This window comes from Triticum urartu, chromosome 7A (genome assembly GCF_056163025.1).
Source record: "Triticum urartu cultivar PI428250 chromosome 7A, HENAU_Tu73, whole genome shotgun sequence".
Classification (NCBI taxonomy): Eukaryota; Viridiplantae; Streptophyta; class Magnoliopsida; order Poales; family Poaceae; genus Triticum; species Triticum urartu.
In genome coordinates this window covers 165,239,652-165,262,792 of record NC_141879.1, presented here as the reverse complement: position 1 = coordinate 165,262,792, position 23,141 = coordinate 165,239,652, and the positions used below count along the sequence as shown (strand labels likewise).

At 59.2% G+C, this 23,141-nt stretch overlaps 1 pseudogene; it reads left to right on the top strand.

Annotated features, from left to right (window-relative positions):
* The first annotated feature begins 1,161 nt into the window (after positions 1 to 1,161).
* LOC147958778 (uncharacterized) lies at positions 1,162 to 2,157 on the top strand (annotated as a pseudogene).
* Positions 2,158 to 23,141: the final 20,984 nt, after the last annotated feature.

Below are 23,141 nucleotides of genomic sequence, written 5' to 3'. Positions count from 1 at the left end.
AATGGCGCATGGGCCCCGGGGGAGGGCTCGGCCGACTCCCCCGGGCCGACTCCCGACGGGTCCAACTGGCGGTTCTCCCGCCGTCTCCCGAGGTCTCGCTGACTGGTGGGCCCCGCTGCCTCCAAGCCGTACAGACAAGCCGTCGTGGGCGTAGGACCAGGTACAGTGGTGCTGATGTCAGGGCCGGCTGGGCAACAGTGCCACGTCGCAGGGAGATCTTCCCAAGTACGGCGCTCTATAGCCATGCCTGCCCTTGGTAAGGGGCGGGGAGTGGGCTTCATTGTAGCCATGCCCCTGCCCCGTCCCCCTCGATGAGGTCACGGTTTGTTGGAGTCACCGGCCGACTCCCCAAAGCCAGCTTCTCTGGAAGTCGCCCCTGGGACTCGGCGTGAGCGGGCAGTCGGCCGCCTTGCCGTAGACTCCCCAGGAGGCGGCTCTTCGCCCTATGGTCTTGAGGGGCACAGCCTGCCCCGATGTCTTGAAAGGTTATGGGGCTCAGGTTGGCCTACCCGTGGCCCATTACTCCGACAGTAGTCCCCGAAGCTGGTGAGGCGCCGCGGACGATCGGCCGAGAAGCCTGAGCAGTTTCTCTTTCCGGGTGCTCAACACACGGTTTTGATTGACTTCTGCCGGGCTGACTAGAAGGAGTCGGACTCGCCCAACTCGGACTCACTCAATTCTGACTTGCTCAGTAGTTTGAACGTCGCGGCGGGATTTCTAGTGGCGTGCTAGCTAAGCTTCCAGGCCGCCGCCCGTTCTTGGCCTGTCATGCGAGGGCACGTGGCCAGGCCGTCCTGCCGGCCCACGCGCACGATGGGACAGGCCCGTAGGCGGGGCCCGCCACTACCGCGCCTCGGCACCCAAGCGGATCCGCTGCGGCCCGGTGGACGGTTGGGATTCCCGTGAAGTTACTGCCCGTAGTAACTTTACGTGGATCGTGGGGGGCGTGGGGTTGCGGGCGTAGTAAATCCCCATGTCCGCCCCCTCGGCTTCGCAGCCCACGGGGCTATAAGTAGGGGGAAGAGGGGGGCACGCGCGCCCCTCCTTCCCACTACCTCTTGCTTTCTTCCTCCTTGAAGCTCCTCGCTCTCCTGCTTCCTCTTCTCTTCTTCGCTCCGCCGCACGCCCAAGCTCCGGCGATCACCGCAGCGACAGCTCGCGATGAGTTCTTCCTCTGCGGCCGCGCCTCCCCCGGTGCGCTCCGGCACCTGGGACGGTTCTGAAGTCCATGAAGACCACATCGAGTTCCTTCGCCGGACCCGTCGGCTTCCTGGCGAGGACTGCATGCAGGTGCGTCTCGGGCCAGAGGGGGAGATTTCCCCCGCCCCGCAGGAGGGCGAGCGGGTCATCTTCCGCTCGCACTGCCTGCGCGGGCTGGGGCTGCCAGCGAGCAGCTTCTTCCGGTCTTTCATGGAGTTCTACGGACTGCAGCCGCACCACCTCACCCCCAACACAGTGGTGCTGCTGTCCGCCTTCGTGGCTCTGTGCGAAGGTTTCCTCGGAGTCCTCCGCACCTTCGAGCTCTGGGGGGAGTTCTTCTTCTCCAAGATCGGCACCCAGGCCGCGGGCGTGCCAGCTCACTGCGACGCCTTCATCGCCGTGCGAAGGACAGGGGCCGACAACCACTTCCCCTCCATTTTGCTGTTTAAGTCGGTGAAGATGTGGCAGCGGTCCTACTTCTACGTCAGGAACGTCGCCACGGGGGGCGATTGGGTCAATCTGCCGGCTTTCGAAGCCGGCCCGCCGGCTGGCAGACTGCCCAACTGGTCGTACCAGGCCAGGTCGCTGACGCCTGCGGGAGCCGGCACCATCACGCGACTCCGAGTGCTGACGCAGTCAGAGGGTCTGACTGGTCCGGACCTGCTGGCCGCCTTTGTCTCGCGCCGAGTTCTCCCACTCCAAGGCCGCCCTCACCTGATATGCTAGATGAGCGGGGGCCATGACCCGAGTCGGATGTGCACCAAGGACATGCCTCACGAAGAGGTGGCCCTGATGGTGAACCACCTCTCGGACAGCAGGCTCCCGGAGGACTGGCGATTCGGCAAGGAGCCATACTCCCGTGCCAACCCCCCGCCCGTGGTGAGTCGCCTTTCTTTTCTTTCTTTGGAATGTCTTCTTCTTGCCGAGTTTTGTTCTGAGCAGTCAGCTTTTGGTTAGAATCCCCTTCTTCACCCACCAGCCGGCACCTCGGGGCCGGCCCGTGAGTTCGTCGCCGACCGGGCGGAGAGCGACATCGACGACCCCGATCTGGGGGCGGCGGCTCTGGAAGACGACGCCGAGGGAGGAGGAGGGACGACAGGCGACTTCAGGCCCTCGGCTACCTTCGCCGACTGGCCTGAAGATGACGCCGAGGGAGGAGTCGCCCCTCGCCATCGGCCAGGAGCCAGCCAGCCGGGCGTGGGCTCTTCTGCCGTGTCGGGCGCTCCAGGCGGCGGGAAGAAGCGCCGGGCTGTGCCGACTTTGTTCGGCAGCCGGCCGAAGAAGCCCAAGGGCTTGGCTGCGGTGACCCGGCGGGACGAGGCAGCCGCGAAGGCCATCCGCTTTCATAAGGAAGTGAAGAAGCCGCCATTGGTCTCTGCGTAAGTATTCTGACTTTGAAGTTTATTCTTTCTTCGTTTTTGTCTGAGTCTCTGCTTGCCCCTCTTTCCTCAGGGCTCCCCTCTCTCTTGAGCGGGTCGCCGCCGCCTCCGTCATGGGGTCAGCGGAGACGCCCGCCACCACTCGGCGGATAGACCCCGCTGCCGACCTCCGGGAGGCGACGGAGCGGAATGTGCAGGAGAAGCGCAATGAAGAAGAAGCCGTCCACCTGGAAAAGGTGGAGGTCGACAGGGCGGAGGCCTCTGCCAAGAAAAAACTAGCGGAGGCCGAAGCCGCTGCAGCGGCGAAGCAGCAGGCTGAGGAAGCCGCACGCCGCCAGTCGGCCTTGCTTGTTACCCCGCTGAACTCTGCGCCGCTGCCCCCGGAGTTCACGGGGCACACTGGAGGAGCCGGCGGGGAGAACCTCGTCGAGGAGAGGGAAGGAGGCGAGCCCTCTACTCCGGGCGCGAACGTTCCGCCGTCGCCTCCGCCGCCGTCTGAAGCCGTGCAAGGTGAGCAGCCAGCGGACCCTCCGATGCCGCCGACCGAAGACGAGGCCGTGGCGAGGCTACTCCTCCAGGTCGGCTTGCCAGCGCGCCATCGTCTAGAGAAGGCGACTTCGGCACCCCGCCCCCTGGAAGCCGGCACCGCCAGCTCGGCGGCTCTAGACGCCGAAGCGACGAGCGCCGCACCTGTTGCGTGGGTGCGGGGAGGCGGCACAGGGCCACTGAACCGGGCGCTCCTAGACGTCCAGGTGAAGCTCCGCACTGAGGGCGACGCCCTCCAGAGTTGCACCAAGGCGTTCCTAGCGTTACGGGCAGCCGTCCGGGTATGTTTTTTCTTTGGGCCTTTGTTTTTCTTGTTCCTTTGTGTGGGGGCGCGCCAGGGCACCCACTGGGTGTAGTCCCCGAGTTTCGGGCCGGCTGCTGAGCAGGCGGCCTGGAACTCCAATTGATGAACTTCCGGGTACTAACTTTGTCTGAAATGCTTGTTGCAGGATTACCGCAACCTCCGCGTCACTGCCTTCAACCGTAATGTTGAAGAGCTAGGCAAGCGGACCGCCGACTTGGCAGAGAGCCGGAGTAAGTCCTTCCCTCTTTTTTCTTCTCTACGGGGGCACGCTAGCGCACCCGCGGGCTGTAGTCCCCGAGATTCGGGCCGACTGCTGAGCAGTCAGGCCGGATCTCCCCGGCGACTTACTTTATTGACGACTGTTGTCTTTCTTCCTTTCCTTCAGGAGCCAACGCTGCTCTTCAACAGCAGCAGAGCGAAGCCAACTCCGCCCTGCTCGCCAAAGGGGAGGAGTGCAGCAGGCTCGCCACAGAGCGTGATCTACTGGCCACTCAGTTGGCAGAGCAGAAGGAGCTTCTTGTGAAGTCGCAGAGGGAGGCGGAGGAGACAGAAACCGCCCTCTTGGCCGAGTTCGTGAGCGAGCGCTCCTCCTGGTCTGACAAGGAGGCGCTGCTGTCCTCCGGCTTCCACGAGATTGAAGACATCGTTGATGGTGAGTCTCTTTATTTTCTTTCTTTGAGCTGCCGACTTAGATCGTGCCGACTCCTGGTTTTTGACTTGCTTTTTCGTTTCTTTGTGTCTTTTGCAGACTTCTTCCCTGGGCAGTCGCATGCCGCTATCCAAGCCATCGAGGCCGATCGTGAAAGTCGGAGGGCGGAGGGAGGAGGGCGCGGAGATTGCCGCTGATGCCCCCCGAACTCTTGATGAGCACATCTTGAGCATCGAGGCTCGCGTCTGGCCGGCTCACCGGATGCTGCGCTGGCTTCAGTGTGTCGGCGCCCAGGCGATTTCCGCCCTTTGGCCGGATATGCAGGCTCCGCGCACCCCCAGCCTGACGGCCAACTAGTTGGAGGTCGCGGCTGGTCGCCTCGAGGCCTGGAAGGGCTCTTCGGCCCGGGTTGGAGCGCGCCGGGCCTTGGAGTTCGTCAAGGCATGGTACCCGGGGCTGGATCTAGACCGGTTGGCCACGCTTCGGTCGGAGGCCCAACCGGAGCTGGTGGCTGCGGAAGACGCCCTCGTCAAGCATGCTGTGGCGATCGCCGAGTACACCGACACGAGCATCTTCGTCCCCGAGCGGTCTGAAGATGGCGAGGAGGTACCGCCGGAGTGGTTTGGGATGAACCCAGACTACGGCGAAGACTCGGTGGAGGTGATTGGCTCCAGCATCAAGGAGGAGGACGAGGCGGAGGATGAGGGTGAGGCGGAGGCACCAGAAGACGGAGCAGACGGCCAGCCTCAGCCCAACCGCGCCTCCAGCAACGAGCCGCGTATGACCGACCCGACTGCTGCCGGAGGCGATCAAGCCGAGACTAGCCGGCCGACTGCTCCGACGCCTGACGCTGGCGCCTCCTCCGACCCCCCGAATCCGTCTGCCGCCTCCTAAGCTGCCGCTGTGTCTTTTGTTTTACCTGCTTCAGTAGTCTTTTGAAGAACTTGTTAATTCGCACAATTCCACCCACGGGGTGTATTTTGAACCTCTACTCGACAATTCGGCCAAGGGCCTATGTTATATATATATATATATATCTATCGTTTCTTGCCCATTGTTCTTTTGGCTGTTTTCCTTTGCCACTTTCTCTTAGTTGCCTACCTTGCCAATCGGACAGCTGCTCTGCAGATTGTTGCTGGATCAAGTGCTAGGCTAATTTGGGAAAGCAAGTACTTAGCCAATTTCAAGTTTGTTTGAGCAAGTTGGATAGAAAACGACAATCCGACTGTCCGAAAGTCGGTTTGCGAGAAAGGCTTGGAAACCATCTTGAGCTATGTTTTACGCTTTGAGTCCTTAGCCATTTTTCATGCGAGCACCCATTCTACCTTACCTTTGCCCACCGTACAGTCGCTCTGCGAGCTGCGGCTTCTGGCAGAAGATAGCTTAGGTGTTACACACTACTTGTCCGGCTGCAGGAAGCATTTCATAGTGCAAGGCGGCAAGTCCCCGGGTCGACTTGTCGAGCCCGGTGCCAAGCGGCATGACAAAGAGTAACATACTTGTAGGCATAATTTTTATCATATAGACAAAAGAGGGTAGTCCCCGAGCTCGTCTCAAGGGGCCCGAAGTCTTGGTACTTTAATACAAAAGGTAGCGTGGTACATACTGCATCAACTGTAAAATCTTCGGAGAAGATTTGCATTCCATGGCCGCTCTGTCTCCTTGCCGGAGTCGTCCCTCTTGCGTGCTCGGGGCTTCTGAGCGTCGATCAGGTAGTAGGAGTCGTTGCCTAGTACTTTGCTGATGATGAAAGGGCCTTCCCAAGGCGGCGACAGCTTGTGCTGGCCGGCTGTTCACTGGATCAGCCGGAGCACAAGGTCGCCTTCTTGGAAAGATCTTGGCCTGACCTTCCTGTTGTGGTATCGGCGCAGGCTCTGCTGGTAGATGCTGGACCGGCTGAGTGCCAACAGCCGGCCCTCTTCAAGCAAATCGACGGCGTCTTGTCGTGCTTCTTCTGCTTCCTCCTTGGTGTACATGGTGACTCATGGGGAGTCGAACTCTATGTCCGTTGGGATGACGGCTTCGGCACCGTAGACGAGGAAGAAGGGCGTGAAGCCGGTTGACTTGTTTGGAGTCGTGCGCAGACTCCAGAGGACGGCTGGCAGCTCATCGAGCTAGCAGCCAGCCGAGCGCTCCAGAGGCTCGATCAACCGAGTCTTGATGCCGGACAGGATGAGGCCGTTTGCTCCCTCCACTTGGCCGTTTGACTGCGGGTGGGCGACAGACGCTAGGTCCAGTCGGATGCCCTGTGTTGCGCAGAAACGGGCCAAGGCGCCTTTGGCAAAATTTGTGCCATTGTCGGTGATGATGCTGTGTGGTATGCCGTGCCGAATTGTGATATCGGTGATGAAGGTCACGGCAGTCGGACCGTCCAGTTTCTTAATTGGCTTCACTTCCACCCACTTGGTGAACTTGTCCACTGCGACAAGTAGGTGAGTTAGACCACCTCGTGCTGTCTTGAACGGTTCCACCATGTCTAGACCCCAAACTGCAAAAGGCCAAGCAATGGGGATGGTCTTGAGCGCGGAAGCTGGCTGGTGCGGTTTGGAGCTGAACTTCTGGCACCCTTTGCATTTTTGGACCAACTCCTTGGCCTCTTCCAAGGCAGTCGGCCAAAAGAAATCGTGCCAAAAAAGCTTTGGCGACGAGTGCTCTTGAAGCCGCATGGTGGCCGCATTCGCCTTGATGGATGTCTTTGAGGATCGCCTGGCCTTGCTCTGGCTCTACGCAGCGCTGGTAGACACCAGTGACGCTGCGCCTGACCAGCTCTCTGTTGATTATGGTGTAGGCTGCCGCCCGGTGTTGTACTTGCCGAGCTGAGGTCTCATCAGTTGGTAGCTCTTTGTTCACCAGGAATTTGAGGATGGGCTAGGCCCATGAGGGTGCTGCTATTTCTTCGACTACCAGAACTGCGACTTGGATGAGGGCGGCTGGGCTGGGAGGCGGCGGGCTAGAGTCAACAGCCGCTTGCTGGGCTGATGAAGTCCCCAGGCCGACTGGCGCAGTCCTTGGGCCGAGTTCTGGAATCTTCGAGTCCGTCACTGCAGTCCCCGGGCCGGGCTCGACTCTGGCAGCTTTGGAGTCGCCCGCCAAAGTCCCTGTCCCGACTGCCGGAGCTCTGGAGTCAGATCCGTCGTCTTCGGGAGGAGCCGGCACAAAAATGGAGTCTGATTCTGGCGAAGGCTTGACAGATGGCTTGAGGAGGCGTTGAAGGGCGATGCCAGATGGTATTGCTTGGTGGGTAGAGCCGATTCGTGCCAAGGAGTCTGCTTGGTCGTTGTCGTTTCTTGGCACATGGAGGAACTCGCACCCTTCGAAATACCCGCTGAGTTGCTACACGAGGAAACGGTAGCTCGCCATGTTTGCGTCTTTCGCGTCCCAGTCGCCAGATGACTGCTGGACTACTAAGTCCGAGTCGCCATAACACAAGATCCGGCGGATGCCGAGTTCTTTGGCAAGCCGGAGCCCGTGAATGAGCGCCTCGTACTCGGCCACATTGTTGGAGGTGGCAAAATGGATTTGCAGTGCATATTTGAGCTTGTCGCCTTTGGGAGAGGTGAGGACGACGCCGGCTCCCAAGCCGGTGCGCATCTTGGAGCCGTCGAAGTGCATGCGCCAATGGGTGGAGTCAGGCGCTGGAGGCAGGTACTGGGTCTCGGCCCAGTCGACGAGGAAGTCAGCCAGTGCTTGTGATTTGATAGCGGTGCGGGGCTGGTAGTAGATGGTGTAAGGAGCCAGCTCTATGGCCCACTTGGCCAATCGACCAGAGGCATCTCGGCTACCGATGATCTCGACAAGTGGAGCCGTGCAGACCACTGTGATTGGATGCTCTTGAAAGTAAGGCTTCAGTTTCTTGGCAGCAAAGTGTACGCCATAGCACATCTTCTGGTAGTGGGGGTAGTTCTGCTTGGAGGTCGACAGTACCTCGCTCAGGTAATATACTGGTCTCTGGACAGGTAGCGCCTTGCCTTCCTCCTTGCGCTCTACTACAATGACTGTGCTGACTACTCGGCTGGTGGCGGTGATGTACAGGAGCATAGGTTCCTTGGGAGTCGGAGCCGCCAGGACGGGTGGAGTAGTCAACATCTTCTTCAACTGGTGGAAAGCTTCGTCCGCCTTATGGTCCCACTCGAAAAAAGTGGTCTTCTTCATGAGTTGGTATAAGGGGAGAGCTTTCTCGCCCAGCCGACTGATGAATCGGCTGATGGACGCCAAGCAGCCGGTGAACTTCTGCACATCCAGCAGTCGGCTAGGTACCTCCATTCTCTCGATGGCCTTGATTTTTACTGGGTTGCATTCTATGCCGCGTTCAAAGACCAGGAAACCTAGCAGCTGGCCGGCTGGTACTCCGAAGACACACTTCTCAGGGTTGAGCTTGATCTGGTGATATCCTGAGTACGCATCCAAGAAACTCAACAGCTCGCATCCTGCTATGGAGTCTATCACCTGATCAATTCTCGGCAGAGCAAACGGGTCCTTGGGGCAGGCCTTGTTGAGGCTCGTGTAGTCAATACACATTCGCCATTGCTTGTTCTGCTTTAGCACCAGGACCGGATTTGCCAGCCACTTCGGGAAGAAAACTTCCATAATGAAGCCGGCTGCTAGGAGTCAGGCTATCTCTTCTCCGACAACTCTTCTCTTCTCTTCTCTTCTCTTCTGATAAGCGGCGCAGGGGCTGCCTGACCGGCTTTGTATTAGATCGGACGTGTAACTTGTGCTCGGCGAAATCTGTCGGTACACCTGGCATGTCCTTGGGAGACCATGCGAAGATGTCCCGATTCTCACGGAGGAAATCGGCGAGCTCGCCTTCCTATTTGCTGTCGAGGTTTGCACCTACGACGGCGTACCTCTCTGGGTGCTCCAGATCCAAGGGTATCTTCTTTGTCTCTTTGGCCGGCTTGAACGAACCTTCCGCTTCCGACTCCTTCGGGTCGGACGATATCTCCGGCTGCTTGCCGGCCATCGCCACAACTCACTCAAGGAGTCACTTCTCGGCCGCAATCACCAGGGACTCGGCCAGCCGACTGCTCTCGGCCGCGCAAGCGGACGACTTCCGGTAGTCGCCGGCCACAGTCAGAATTCCCCTGGAATTGGGCATCTTCATCTTGAGGTAGGCGTAGTGGGGGACCGCCATGAACTTGGCCAAGGCGGGCCGGCCAAGTAGCGCATGGTATGGGCTCTCAAGGTCCACTACCTTAAACCAAACAGATTCTCTTCGGAAGTGATCTTTGTCCCCAAAGAGGACGTCAATCAGGATCTTGCCGATTGGTGAGCAGGAAAGCCCAGGGACAATGCCGTGGAACACAGTCCGGCTGTTCTGAAGCTGTCTCTGCTTGATTCCTAACTTCTCCATGGTGTCCTTGTACAAGATGTTGCTGCTGCTGCCCCCATCTATCAGAACTCGCGAGAAACGCGCGTCCCGTTTGTCTATGGCAAAGGTGGCGTCCAGGACCAAGGCGTAGGAGCCAGGACTCAGCATCACTTCTGGGTGGTCAGCCCTGCTCCAGCTGATGGACCTCTCTGACCAGTGCATGAACTCTGGCGTCTCTGAGGCTACTGCGTTCACCTCTTGTCGCAGCAGCCGCCTGCTGCGTCGGTCATCAGCCACACTGGTGAACACCATGTAGGCTCCGTGCTCTTCAGGGTATTCGTCTTGCAATGCGCCGACTGGCCTGACTGCCAGCTGCTTGGGCGGAGGCGGAGGCGGCTGCCCAGCAGGCGGGGGTGGCAGGAGGCCATCTCCCTTGGTGATCCTGGTGAGCCAGTGGCACTTCCGGGTGGTGTGATTCGATGGCTTCGCGCCGCTGTGGAACTTGCAAGGTCCATCCAAGGTCTGCTCGTAGGAGAAGGCCGGCAACCAGTTCGGCTTGCCGCCTTTCTGTCGCTTGGGCGGAGGCTGCTCTTCTGGCTGCTGGGCTTCAACGGTCGCGACTTGCCGGCTGCTGGAAGCCAGCTGCGGGGCCTTGCGCTTGTTGTCGCCCTGCTGTTGTCACCGGCCAGCGTCTGTCGCCGGAGTTCTTGGAGCCTGAGGAGCTACTTTGCCAGTCATGCTGATTTGAATTTCCGTCTTCATGGAGGAGTCGGCCGTAGCATACTTGTCCGCTATGATCAGCAGCTCGTCGAGGGTTTCTGGCTCGTCGTAGAGGAGCTTGTGCTTGAGGAGGTTGCCTTCTCGGCACCCGACTGTGAAGTACTCGATGGCCTGCACCTCGTGCACGCCCTCGCAGGAGTTCCGGAGCTCAGCCCAACGCGTGAGGTAGTCGTGAGTCGACTCGTCAGGACCTTGCACGCACAAGGAGAGCTGACGAGGCTTGGGAGGACGCTTGTACGTGCTAGTGAAGTTGCGGACGAACGCTTCGGTGAAGTCGACCCAGCTATTGATGTTGCGGGGCTTTAGGCTGTTCAGCCATGTCCGGGCTGTGCCCTGGAGCATGAGCGGAACGTACTTTACGGCGACACGCTTGTTGCCGTTCGCTATGCTGACAGCCGTGGAGTAGTCGACTAGCCAGTCTTCCGGCTTCACGGAGCCGGTATACTTGGGTGTGTCTCTTGGGAGCGTGAACCCTCTGGGAAAGGGCTCGTCCCGAATGCGGGGCCCGAAACAAGGCGGACCTAGCTCGTCCTCTTCTTCCAGCGCCAGGGACCGGTGAAGTCGGTCGATTCGGTGGCGGGCGTCATTCTCTCCAACTCCCTCTCGGCGGCCAAGGCGGTCACCGAGAGTCGGATGGTCAACAGGCGGCAGGGAGACTCTCCTCTCCTTGCGGGGAGGGGGAGGCGGACAATCGTCCTGTCGTTCCACTGCTCTCGGGCGGCCGTCTCAGTCGCGCTCTATGGTGATCCGAGTCTGACTGTGGCTGACAGCCGGCTCCTTGTCCTTCCTTCCTCGGGCACCGCCAGTCGATGTCCGAGACGTCGCGCCTTGATCTCGGTGCGGGTCGTCGTTTGGCCGCTGCGGCGCCTCCGTGTGGCAGCCGGCCTCGTTCTGCGCGGCGGCCGCATCGAGGAGCCGCTGGACTCGCTCCATCATGAGGCGGCGTTCTTCGCCCTCGAAATTGTCCAGCTCATCCGCTGCTGCCTGGGCGGCTCGGATGTTCTCAGCTAGCGTGGCATACACGGGGCGGCTAGCCCCAAACAGGCTGGCGACGGCTACGCCGCGCTGCTGAACCGCGCCAAGGCTGCTGGGCGCTGCCGGGGCCGGCGAGCCGCCAATAAAGCGATCCATCTCCCGCTGGTAAGCTTCTGACAAGCGTCTCATGCTGGCTAGCTTCTTCGCGCCTTCAACAAGCTAAAGGCGGCGCACTTCTAACGTCTCTGTGTCATCATCTTCCGAAATCGGCGCAGCTAGGTCTTGCAGCGCCGCGCCGAGTGAGTCGGGCGCCCCTCCGCCAGGGAACTCGTCATGACTGATGACCAGCACCTCAGTGACGGTGCTTCCGTCGCTCTCCGCGTGGGGGAGAGGTTCGTCGTAGACAACCACGTTGGTGGGGAACGCGTCGACCGACACGGTGTAGGAGTCGACCAGCATCGGGTCGGTGGAGCCTACGGACTCCAAGTCTACGGCAGGCTCGCCGGAAACGTGGAGTTGATCGAGGAGGCCCGCAAGGAGGTTTTCGGGGCCGCCCGCGCCTGCGTCGGGCGCAGGTTCGTCGGAGAGGCGGACCTCGCCGACAAGTTCGGCCAAGGAGCTGGCTGTGCAGGCGATCTCAACGCCGTGCAGTGCGTCGACGCAAACTTCGTCTGGCGTGCCTGGCTGGCTGCGCTCGCCAGGGAGGAAAAGGGTTACCGTCCAGAACAGATCTCCGGACGGTGGTGCACCAGGCCCCATGGTGGGTGCCAAATGTTGGGGGTTTGGTGCGACATATGCCAACGGATGGCTTATCATGGCGGGGGCGAGTAGAGCGTCGCCGGTGCCTGGAAACGTGATGAGGCGAAGACATGCACGTCGGCGAATCTTACCCAGCTTCGGGGCTCTTCGGGGAGATAATACCCCTACTGCTGCTCTGCGGGGATTCTGCATGATCACTAAGGTCAAGTGTTTACACGGTTGCTCCTTGAGCTGTGTCTAGTGGTAGGAGAGGGCAAGGCTAGCTCTCTTCTTCTATCTGGCATGGTATAGAACTACTGGGATTCAACCCTTTGCATGGGTGCCCTGGGGGGTTTATATAGGCCTACCCCCCAGGGGTACAATGGTAATTCGACTGGGCGGGGGCCCAGCCGTCAGTGCCTCCAACTTTCGACTTCTCCGCCGACTGCTGGGGCCCGCTGACTGGTCTAGTACGGAGCCGACAGGCCACGTCCGCCGCGGGCGGCTCTTGCCGGCTGCTGATTACTGTAGCCGTGCTCCTGATGACGCAGGCTTGGTCATGGGGTCGTGACAACAGCCTCGCCGCCTGGCGGGCGATCACTGTGGCCACTCCCCATCTCTTCTTGATTAATGGCGCGTGGGCCCCGGGGGAGGGCTCGGCCGACTCCCGACGGGTCCGACTGGCGGTTCTCCCGCCGTCTCCCGAGGTCTCACTGACTGGTGGGCCCCGCTGCCTCCAGGCCGTACAGACAAGCCGTCGTGGGTGCAGGACTAGGTACAGTGGTGCTGATGTCAGGGCCGGCTGGGCAACAGTGCCACGCCGCAGGGAGATCTTCCCATGTACGGCGCGCTGTAGCCATGCCTGCCCTTGGTAAGGGGCGGGGAGTGGGCTTCATTGTAGCCACGCCCCTGCCTCGTCCCCCTCGATGAGGTCACGGTTTGTTGGAGTCGCCGGCCGACTCCCCAAAGCCGGCTTCTCTGGAAGTCGCCCCTGGGACTCGGCCGTGAGCGGGCAGTTGGCCGCCTTGCCGTAGACTCCCCAGGAGGCGGCTCTTCGCCCTGTGGTCTTGAGGGGCGCAGCGTGCCCTGATGTCTTGAAAGGTTATGGGGCCCGGGTTGGCCTACCCGTGGCCCATTACTCCAACAAGATATATTCGTAAAAAAAAGAGGTAATGCAATAATAGACAGAAGCTATGCATTGTTTATTTAAAAAAGCTGCGATCAAAGCAGAACGATACAAATAGTGCGATAAGCAAAAGATGGGACTATCAAATATGTCCTTTCCAGGGGCGAGCTGTGGAATGTTATGCGAAACAGGTATACTGCTCGTTATAGAGACCACCTTAGAGTTCCGTAGTGCGGCGTAGCTTTCTGCTTCCCTGGTTGTATCGTTTGTGCGGCAATTGTACTGCCGGACAAGCCTTCCGAAGAATGGAGTCCTGAAAATAAGAGAAAATTAAGAAATCGGCAGCCCCTAGTGCGATTTAAGCCGCGTTTCGGGCGTGCCGTGATGGTGCCCCTCCCCCTGTGCCCATGGTATTTCCAGAGCGTAGTTATGTACGCGCAGCACTGGTTTCGCAAGTTCGCGAGGGTTGGGGTTGGGGCCGCATTGTTACGCTTGCTCTGAACGTGCCGGGTGGTCTTGGTGTAGGTTACTCCAGGCGCGCTTGACAGTGTCCAGACGTTTAATGGCCGGACTAGAGAATTGCCTTGCGAGGCTGCTTTGTACTTCCGCTGTGATAGCCGCCGTATGCTCCTCCGTTCGGAGAGAGCGTTCGGTGTTTCCATTGACCGTGATGACGCCTCGAGGGCCTGGCATCTTGAGCTTGAGGTATGCGTAGTGCGGCACCGCATTGAACTTGGCAAATGCGGTTCGCCCGAGCAGTGCGTGATAGCCACTGCGGAACGGGACTATGTCGAAGATTAACTCCTCGCTTTGGAAATTATCCGCAGATCCGAAGACCACTTCAAGTGTAACTGAGCCTGTACAGTTGGCTTCTACACCTGGTATGAGGCCTTTAAAGGTCGTTCTGGTGGGTTTAATCCTCGAGGGATCGATGCCCATTTTCCGCACTGTATCCTGATAAAGCAGGTTCAGGATGCTGCCGCCGTCCATAAGGACTCTAGTGAGGTGAAATCCGTCAATAATTGGGTCTAGAACCAATGCGGCGAATCCACCATGACGGATGCTAGTGGGGTGGTCCCTTCGATCAAAAGTGATCGGGCAGGAAGACCATGGGTTGAACTTTGGGGCGACTGGCTCCATCACGTATACGTCCCTTAGCACATGCTTCCGCTCCCTCTTAGGGACGTGGGTTGCGTATATCATGTTCACTGTCCGCACTTGTGGGGGAAAACCTTTCTGTCCACTGTTGTTCGGCGGCCGGGGCTCCTCCTCGTCATCGCTATGCAGCCCCTTGTCTCTGCTTTCGGCATTTAACTTGCCTGCCTGCTTGAACACCCAACAATCCCTGTTGGTGTGATTGGCTGGTTTTTGGGGGTGCCATGTATCTGGCATGAGCGGTCGAGTATTCGGTCCAAACTGGACGGGCCCGGAGTATTTCTTTTGAATGGCTTTTTCCGCTGATCGGGTTTAGAGCCTTTGAATCCGGCATTAACTGCCGTATCCTCAGCATTGTCGCCGTTAATGCGGCGCTTTTGCTTGTTGCGCCGCGACCTGCCACTGCTGTCCTTGGTATACGAATTTCCAGGGCTCTTGGTCATGTTATTGCTGCGAGCTATCCAGCTGTCTTCTCCCGCGCAAAAGTGGGTCATAAGTGTCGTGAGGGCTGCCATAGATTTCGGCTTTTCCTATCCTAGGTGCCGTGCAAGACACTCGTCGCGGATGTTATGCTTGAAGGATGCTAGGGCCTCTGCATCCGGACAGTCGACGATTTGATTTTTCTTGGTTAGGAACCGTGTCCAGAATTGTCTGGCCGATTCCTTTGTCTGCTGAATTATGTGGCTTAGGTCATCGGCGTCTGGTGGTCTCACATAAGTGCCCTGGAAATTGTCGAGGAATGCGGCTTCCAGGTCCTCCCAACAACTAATTGATTCTGCTGGCAAGCTGTTAAGCCAATGCCGGGCTGGTCCTTTAAGCTTGAGTGGGAGGTATTTGATGGCGTGTAGGTCATCACGGCGGGCCATGTGGATATGAAGGAGATAGTCCTCGATCCATACCGCAGGATCTGTTGTGCCATCTTATCATTCGATGTTCACGGGTTTGAAACCCTCGGGGATTTGATGATCCATTACTTCATCTATGAAGCATAGTGGGTGTGCGGCGCCTTTGTATTGGGCTACATCATGACGCAGCTCAAGCGAGCTTTGTCTACTGTGTTCGGCCCGGCCGGATTTACTGTATCCGGCGTGACGAGTACCGTCTCGTGCCGTGGGGCGCCCACGTGATCCGTAGATCGATCTTGTTTGCCTTGCTTTGTCCTCCAATATATCTCACAGGTCTGGCGCATTTTCCCATGTCTTGGTAGTTTTTGAGCGGTGCCGGGGTGCGGCTTGAGTGGAGGGCCGAGAGGCCTCTCTGTCGCGGCCACGGGGTGGCCGGTCAGCCGCATCATGCATTGGTGATGTAGGTTTAGGTGCTTCCTCCTCTAATTGGGGTAGCAACCTGCGCTTTGGGTAGCTCTTGGAGGGGCGTTCAAGTTCATACTCTTCGGCCACAAGGACTTCAGTCCATCTGTCGGCTAGCAAATCTTGATCAGCTCTAAGCTGTTGCTATTTTTTCTTGACGTTGCTCGCCGTGGCCATAAGCCTGCGTTTGAAATGCTCTTGTTCGACCGGATCCTCCGACACGACAAATTCGTCGTCGTCGAGGCTTGCCTCGTCTTTGGAGGGAGGCATATAATTATCGTCCTTGACCTCTCTATCTCCTGCTCTCTCATGAGGGCTGGCTTCTCTTTCCTCCTGTGCTGAATCTTGCTGGAGGTGGTTGTCTTCGGCACTGTCCGGGGTGTTATTATCCCCCGTGCCGGAATCACCGTTTTTGTTTTGGCGGGATTTAGAGCGGCGCCGCTGACGCTGGCGCTTAGGCTGCTTCTTGGAGGGGTCATCCTCCGCTGTTCCATCGCCATTGCCTTCTTTTCGGGTGTCCACCATGTATATATCATATGTAGAGGTGGCTTTCCAGTGCCCTATAGGCGCTGGTTCTTGATCGTCTCCTGCATCGGCGTCCATAACGTCGATGTCTTCGGAGTCGAAGTCGAGCATGTCGGTTAAATCATCGACAGTGGCTACGAAGTGGGTGGTGGGTGGGATTTGAATTTCTTCATCATCCGCATCCCAACCTTGCCGATCATAGTCCGTCCAGGGCTCTCCTGACAAAGAGAGAGAGACTTTAGTGAATTCAAAATATCGCCGAAGGGCGAGTGCTGAAAGATGTCCGCGGCGGTGAACTCCATGATCGGCGCCCAATCGGGTTCGATCGGTCGGGGTGCGGAGGGCTCGGAGTCTGGAGAGGAGTCCAGCTCCTTGGAGTCACGGGCTTCGCAGAGAATAGGGCTGGTGTTCGGCTCGATCGCCATAGAGATTGCAGCCCCAGAGGCGGTGTCTAACCACCCATCCTCGGTTGGTGTGATCGGCTCCGAGCTAGGGGTCGGAGCGGACACAGGTGCGGCCTCCAGGGCACTGTTCGGCGGCAAAGCTAATTCATGACCATCGTGACAGTGCGGCGCGCTTGGCTGTGGCTCAAATCCGTCGAAGATCAAGTCTCTGCGGATGTCAGCCATGTAGTTCAAACTTCCAAATCTGACCTGATGGCCAGGGGTGTAGCTTTCGATCTGCTCCAGATGACCAAGCGAATTGGCCCGCAGTGCAAAGCCGCCGAATACGAAGATCTGTCCGGGGAGAAAAGTCTCACCCTGGATCGCATCACTGTTGATGATTGGAGAAGCCATCGGGCCTAAAAGTGATGACACAGAGGAACTCTCAATGAAAGCACCAATGTCGGTGTCAAAACCGGCGGATCTTGGGTAGGGGGTCCCGAACTGTGCGTCTAGGCCGGATGGTAACAGGAGGCAGGGGACACAATGTTTTACCCAGGTTCGGGCCCTCTTGATGGAGGTAAAACCCTACATCCTGCTTGATTAATATTGATGATATGGGTAGTACAAGAGTAGATCTACCACGAGATCAGAGAGGCTAAACCCTAGATGCTAGCCTATGGTATGATTGTTGTTTGTCCTATGGACTAAAACCCTCTGGTTTATATAGACACCGGAGAGGGCTAGGGTTACACAGAGTCGGTTACAATGGTAGGAGATCTACATATCGTATCGCCAAGCTTGCCTTCGACGCCAAGGAAAGTCCCTTCCGGACACGGGACGAAGTCTTCAATCTTGTATCTTCATAGTCCAGGAGTCCGGCCGAAGGTATAGTCCGGCTATCCGGACACCCCCTAATCCAGGATTCCATCAACCACCATCAAGATGAGGGGGTTGGGGCTTCCAGGAGCCACGCGCTGTCGCCTGTATCTTGGGCGGAGCTCAAGCCCCGGCCTCGCAGCGTATCTTCAAACAGTTTTCCCATGAAGTGAATGTAGTTCTCCCAAACCTCGAGGCCACACGCCCACTCAGATGGTCCAGGTGCCCCATCACGTTCAGTTCGACAGATCAGCTCAAGTGCACGGCCACTGCTAGCGTCCTCCCAATGCTCTGTTCGCCCATCATCAGCAACATACAAGTTACTAAGACCCTCATCGACGGCGGCACATGGCTCAATGTTCTGTCCGTAGACATGTTTGACAACCTCCAAGTGCCATATGATCAGCTTCAGCCTACCAAGCCTTTCTCAAGAGTGACCGACAGCTCTACTACCCCGATCGGGCAGGTCCGCCTCCCTGTTACCTTCGAAGAACGCAACAACTACCGCACCGAACTCATCGACTTCGACGTCGCCTACATCCACCTGCCATACAACGCCATCCTCGGGTATCCAGCCCTGGCCAAGTTCATGGTGGTGACCCATCACGGCTACAATTTCCTCAAGATGCCGGGAAGCGACGGAATCATCACAGTCCCATGCAAAGAAGGAGACGCAGTATGCTCCCTCGAGCGTGCCTTCCAAGATGCAGCAAGCCAGCAATCGACGACCCCAACAGTCAGGGCGAGCGCCTCCTGAGGACACCCCCAAGAAGAAGAAGCAGCTGCGTCACGCAGGGCCTCAGGCAAGCAGCGCCTCATCAGGATCGGCGTCCGCGCCTGGCGCGCACCCTCCATCGCATAGGGAGGCACGCCTAGCGCCCCTCTCGGGTAGGGCTCGGGGGCTCTCTTCTGGAGGGCCTCAGACTTTGCTGGCATCACGAGGGAGGCGCTTGGGCACCACTTAGAGGCATGCTTCGTGGCACGTTTCCCTTAGGAGAACACAGTGCAAGGAATGCCCACTGCTCAGGAGTTCATCACCAAGACCACTCAAGAACTGCAAGACGCAAGGGCCATGTGCGGAAGCCGCCGCTCACCAAGCGCAGCTCCCCATCCAGGCGAGGATGCAGGGCTGCGCGTCTACATTAACGTCCTAGGGCTCAATCAGGCCGCCTCTCAGGAGCTTCTCTGGCCTTCGTGCGTGGGACGCTGCGAGGGCCCACCTCATAGTTACGTTCGCATGCCCTTCGGTCTGCCGAGCATGGTGGCCGCCTATCATCGCAACCTGCGGAGCATCCTGGCGGCTCAGGAGGCCAGGCACCACGCGATGCTGACGGAGATGAAGACGGTCCTCGAGGAACCCCCTGGGCCCCCAGGGCCTCCCGAGCCTCAGGGCCCCAGTGGCTCATGAGGGGCAGCCCTCTCGCCGCACACCTTCAGCTACCTCAACTCTTCTTCATCAACAGAGCCAGATGACATTTTCCTAAGTTCATTCAGCTGAGAGCACCCCCAGAGCTGCATCATTCCCAGGCCGCGTGGGTCCGTCCCTGTGGCGTGTATCTTTCCTTTTATGTCTTTAGCTTACCCTGTTGGGGGCGCCCCTCGGGCTACATCATCCTCAAGCCGCTCGGGCCGGACCCGGTGGCATGCATCTTCCCTGCACTTACCTGAGCTAGGTTGCTTCCCATGCTTAATCTATCTACGACTATCACCTGCTTGATTGTCACCCACCGTGAGAGCCGCGCGTCGGCCGTCTTTTTTCAGAACCCCTCGCGTGAGTAAGTTAAGCACAGCGTCTATGCTCGGGCCCGTCCCTGCAGTGTCGATAAATCTAGAGGTTGAGCTCTGTCTGGCGGGCCAACCCCGTTCACGTCACCTCCTGGGGCTGTTGGTGCTTGGCTTCTTCACGCGATGACCTCAAGAAATTCGTTCGGCGCAGGTTGTCTAACCACCTCGCAGGACCAGGACAGCGAACAACAATCAAGACCAGGCGCAACCGGCCTTGAGGTAGGGCCTCGTGAGTCCCGTGCTGGCTCACGAGTGCCCAGATACACCTCGTCTAGCCCTGCCGTGCAAGCCACGTGTTAGGGCGAGGCTGTACACGCCCCGAGGGCTCTCGGTAGTAGGGAGTCCCCCTCCCACGCCCAAGTGGAAGCACCATGCTCCGCACCGGCCGTTGACACCGCCGAGGAGCGGCTATGCCCATGCACAAGCGGAAGCACTACGCTCCACGCTGGTGATAAACAACTAAGGGCAGCCCCACGGCCGTACCAACTTCAGGGAGCCCCAGAGCTCAGTGTCCGGCCTCACTACAACACCTCCCCTCGGGAGAGCCGCGCGAGGGGGATGGGCAGGGGGCTACGCAGGGTCACGCCCAAGCGTACGCCACCCAACCAGGTCCCCCGGACCTGGTCGTCGCACGCCCCTCCCGAGCCAAGCCTCGGCGAGGGCAAAGGTACGGAGAATGTTTGCACGTCAAGGGGGACTCCTGAGCATCGCGACTCAGGAGCCTAACTGGTCACGTAGCCCCTCACTCCTTGGTCCGTCCTAGTTTCCGGTCGGCTCAACGGCGGATGAGGTATGCGCGGGGCCGGGCTCTGCCGACGTAGAACACTAACCTATCCTCGCGTATCCTTCCTATAGGCTGTTTGCGCGTCAAGGGGGACTCCTAAGCATTGTGACCCAGGAGCCTAACTGGTCACGTAGCCCCTCGCTCCTTGGTCCGTCCTAGTTTCCGGTCAGCCCAATGGCGGTTGAGGTATGCGCGGGGCCGGGCTCTGCCGACGCAGAACACAAAGCAAATAGGAATAAAAGCGCAAAATCTCAAAGCAAATATTACAATACATATTGTTCTCACAATATCAAATGCAAGTTTAACGCCTCCACAAGGCATGGTACATGTTGCAGGAATAAAGCAGGAAAGCAGCCGCAAGTCACCCCTGGACACCGCCGGCACCTGCGAAAGGTGCCCCCTCCTGGGTAGCATTGCCTTCACCTGCATCACTGATCGAGGGTGCGGGAGCGAAGGCGTCGAACTTCTTCAGCAAGGCTTCCACTTGACCCTTCACGGCCGCGGCGGCAGCCGCGCAGTGTTCGTCAGCTACAGGTTCCAGCAGCTCGTCAAGACGAGCGCTGGGGTCGCGAAGGTGCAGGTGGCTGAAGACCCATGTCAGCGCGGCTGAGGAAAGGACGCGAGCCTCTGCCTCCGCCATAGGACCGATGCCTTCCATGACCTCCTCGAGCGCCTTCACCAGGAAGGGAAGCAGCTGAGCAGGGCCATCCTCATCACTGGCCAGCCATCACTGGCCAGCGGCTTCTCCAAGCCCTTCTTGTACATTGTCTTCAATGCCACACGGGACCTCTCCTTGAGGATTGAGAAGGCTGCGCGGTCTTCGGCATGGACCCTCGCCTTGGCGTCAAGGTCGGCCTCCTTCGCCCTCGCCTTCCGCTCCAGCCCCTCCAACCGGTTGCGCTTCGTTGCCTGCGCCTTCGCTAGCTCCCCAAGCTCGGCATCGCGGCCCTTGATGGCGTCCTCCCGGGCCTTCATCTCCTCCTCCTTCGCCCGGCGGCCTCGTGCTTCTTCCGCATGATGGTCGTGCAGGCCCTTCAGCTCGTCCTCTAGCTCTCAGCAGCGGCTGCGGGCGGCCTCGGCATCCTTCAATGCCGCCTCGCGATCGGCCGCACCTTTGGCGGTGGCCTGCTTCTCCTTCTCAGAGGCCGCCGCGGCCTGGCTCAGCGACGCTCGGACCGCCGAGTCGGAGTGAAGCCAGCTAGAGACCAGTTGCAAGCGCCCTGCCACCAGGTGCGAGTCCGTGCCCTGGAGATCTTCCCGTAGCCAGGCCATCTCCGAAAAGGCGCTCTCTAGGATGGCTGAGGAAGCAGAAGAGCCTGGAGCCATGGGCGCAGCAGGAGAAGGGGGTGACGTTGTCACCAGAGCCTGGGAGATCAAGGGCTCCTGAACCTCACCAGCCGCACCGGACGTCGGCACCTCATGAGCCAGCGGTGCTTCGGTGGCTGACTCCTCCCGAGGATGCTCCACCAGGCCTCGCGAGGACGACCGGGCTGGAGAAGCATAAGCACCATCCCCTCCTTTGCCCGTGGAGAGGGGCACAGTCGCAGGAGGCGACACGGACTCAAGCAACACCACCTCGCTCTCCCTTCTCCTCTTCACCACAGATGACAGCCTGGTTACACAACAAGCAAAAAGAGTCGGAAACGAGCATCAGCACCAGGAACAAGGCAAGGCAGGGCACTTACTGGTCTACAGCAACGTAGTCCACCTTCCGCTTGGTGAGCTTGAAGCCGGAGAGCGTCGTGACCCGGGGCGCGGGCGCACCTGCTCCAGAAGCTGAAGGAGGAGCGGCAGTTGAACCGGAAGCAGCTCCAGCCGGCACCGGAGTAGAAGTAGAATCTCGGAGGACCAGCGCCGACCTGCTCGTCATCGGGATCACGGGCAGTTCCTCCCTCTCCTGGGAAATGTTGGCCTCGTCATCATCAGGGAAGACGTAGAGGATGTCAGCCTTACTCAGGGGGGAGGTATCCCCCGTCCCTTCGGGGGTTACCTCCGAGTCTTCCTCCTCCTCTTCTTACTCATGGGACTCACCAGAAGACAGCTCCACCAGCGTTGGTGCCGCTGGGCCCCCGGTGAGCAACGGCGGCACCAGTCCCCGCCCATCGAAGGTCGGCTTGGAGGCCACGATCAGTGCACTATCCTTGTGGCGGAACAAGGGAGTGAAGACATTCGGAGGATACTCCTGATGGTCCCCGACCAGGAGACGGAGAGCTGCGGTCAGCTCCTCGCCGGACAAGGCCTCTGAGCTCAGGCGAACCTTGTCCTCCTCATCCCCAAGTTCCCACAAGGGGCGCGAACGGGCTTGCAGCGGGGCCATGCGTAGCGCCAGAAACTCCCTCAGGAGCATGGCCCATGTAATCCTCGCCGCCTTTGCATTGCTGGGCTTCAGTTCGGACTTCATCTGCTCCAGCACCAACGTCACCCGCTCGTCGGTGAGCTTCGCGCAGGACCACGCCTTGTCGGCCTAGGGCTTCTCCGTCGGCAGCACCAAGCGCGGGTGGACACGCTTGGCCCTCATCATGACCCATTTGGCCCTGAGGTTGTCGGCGTTCTTCCTGGTGTTTGAGATCGAGTTGGCCTTCCCGACCATGATGAAATTGGCGCACCCGGAGATATGGCCCTCGCTGGCATGGAGGATGAAGATGTGGCGCAGCAGGGCCACGGACGGCATCACGCCCAGATACGCCTCACGGTAGTAGGTGAAGATGGACAAGAGAAGGACAGAGTTGGGGTGGAGATGCAGCGCCTGTAGCCCGTAGTGGTCGAGGACCTCATAGAAGAAACCGGAGAAGGGAGGAACCAACCCGGCGGCGGTACTGCTCGTGAAGAAGGGGAAGAACGTGCTCCCCTCAGGCTCCGGCACGTCGGAGGCAACCCGGAGCTCCGTCTCCTCCCTTTCATTACTCTCCCCCGCCGTCAGCTGGCGTGTGGCGGCGAGTTTTTTCTCCGAGACATTGGGCGAGTCGAGGGCAGGTTCGTACCAAGCCTTCGCCGCAGACGACACCAGCGACGAGGCGGGCTTGACCCTCCGGGGCGCCATGGGTCGCTAATGCAGGAAAGGATGGGAGCGGATCTGAAGATTTCGGAAGCGGGGAGCAAGAAAGGGGATCTAAGCAAGGCGAAAGGGAACAATGAAGGCGAACTTTGTCTACGCCAGCCTTTTGACAGTCGGGCAGTTGCCGAGGTAGTGTGGGGAAGCGGAGACACCCACGTCCAATCAACCACCACACATCGACCGAGGCCGCAGGCTATTGGGGCCCGCGGCACTCTGCACTTGACCCTTGGCTTCGCCTTGAAGCCAAGCCCGAGCGCGCC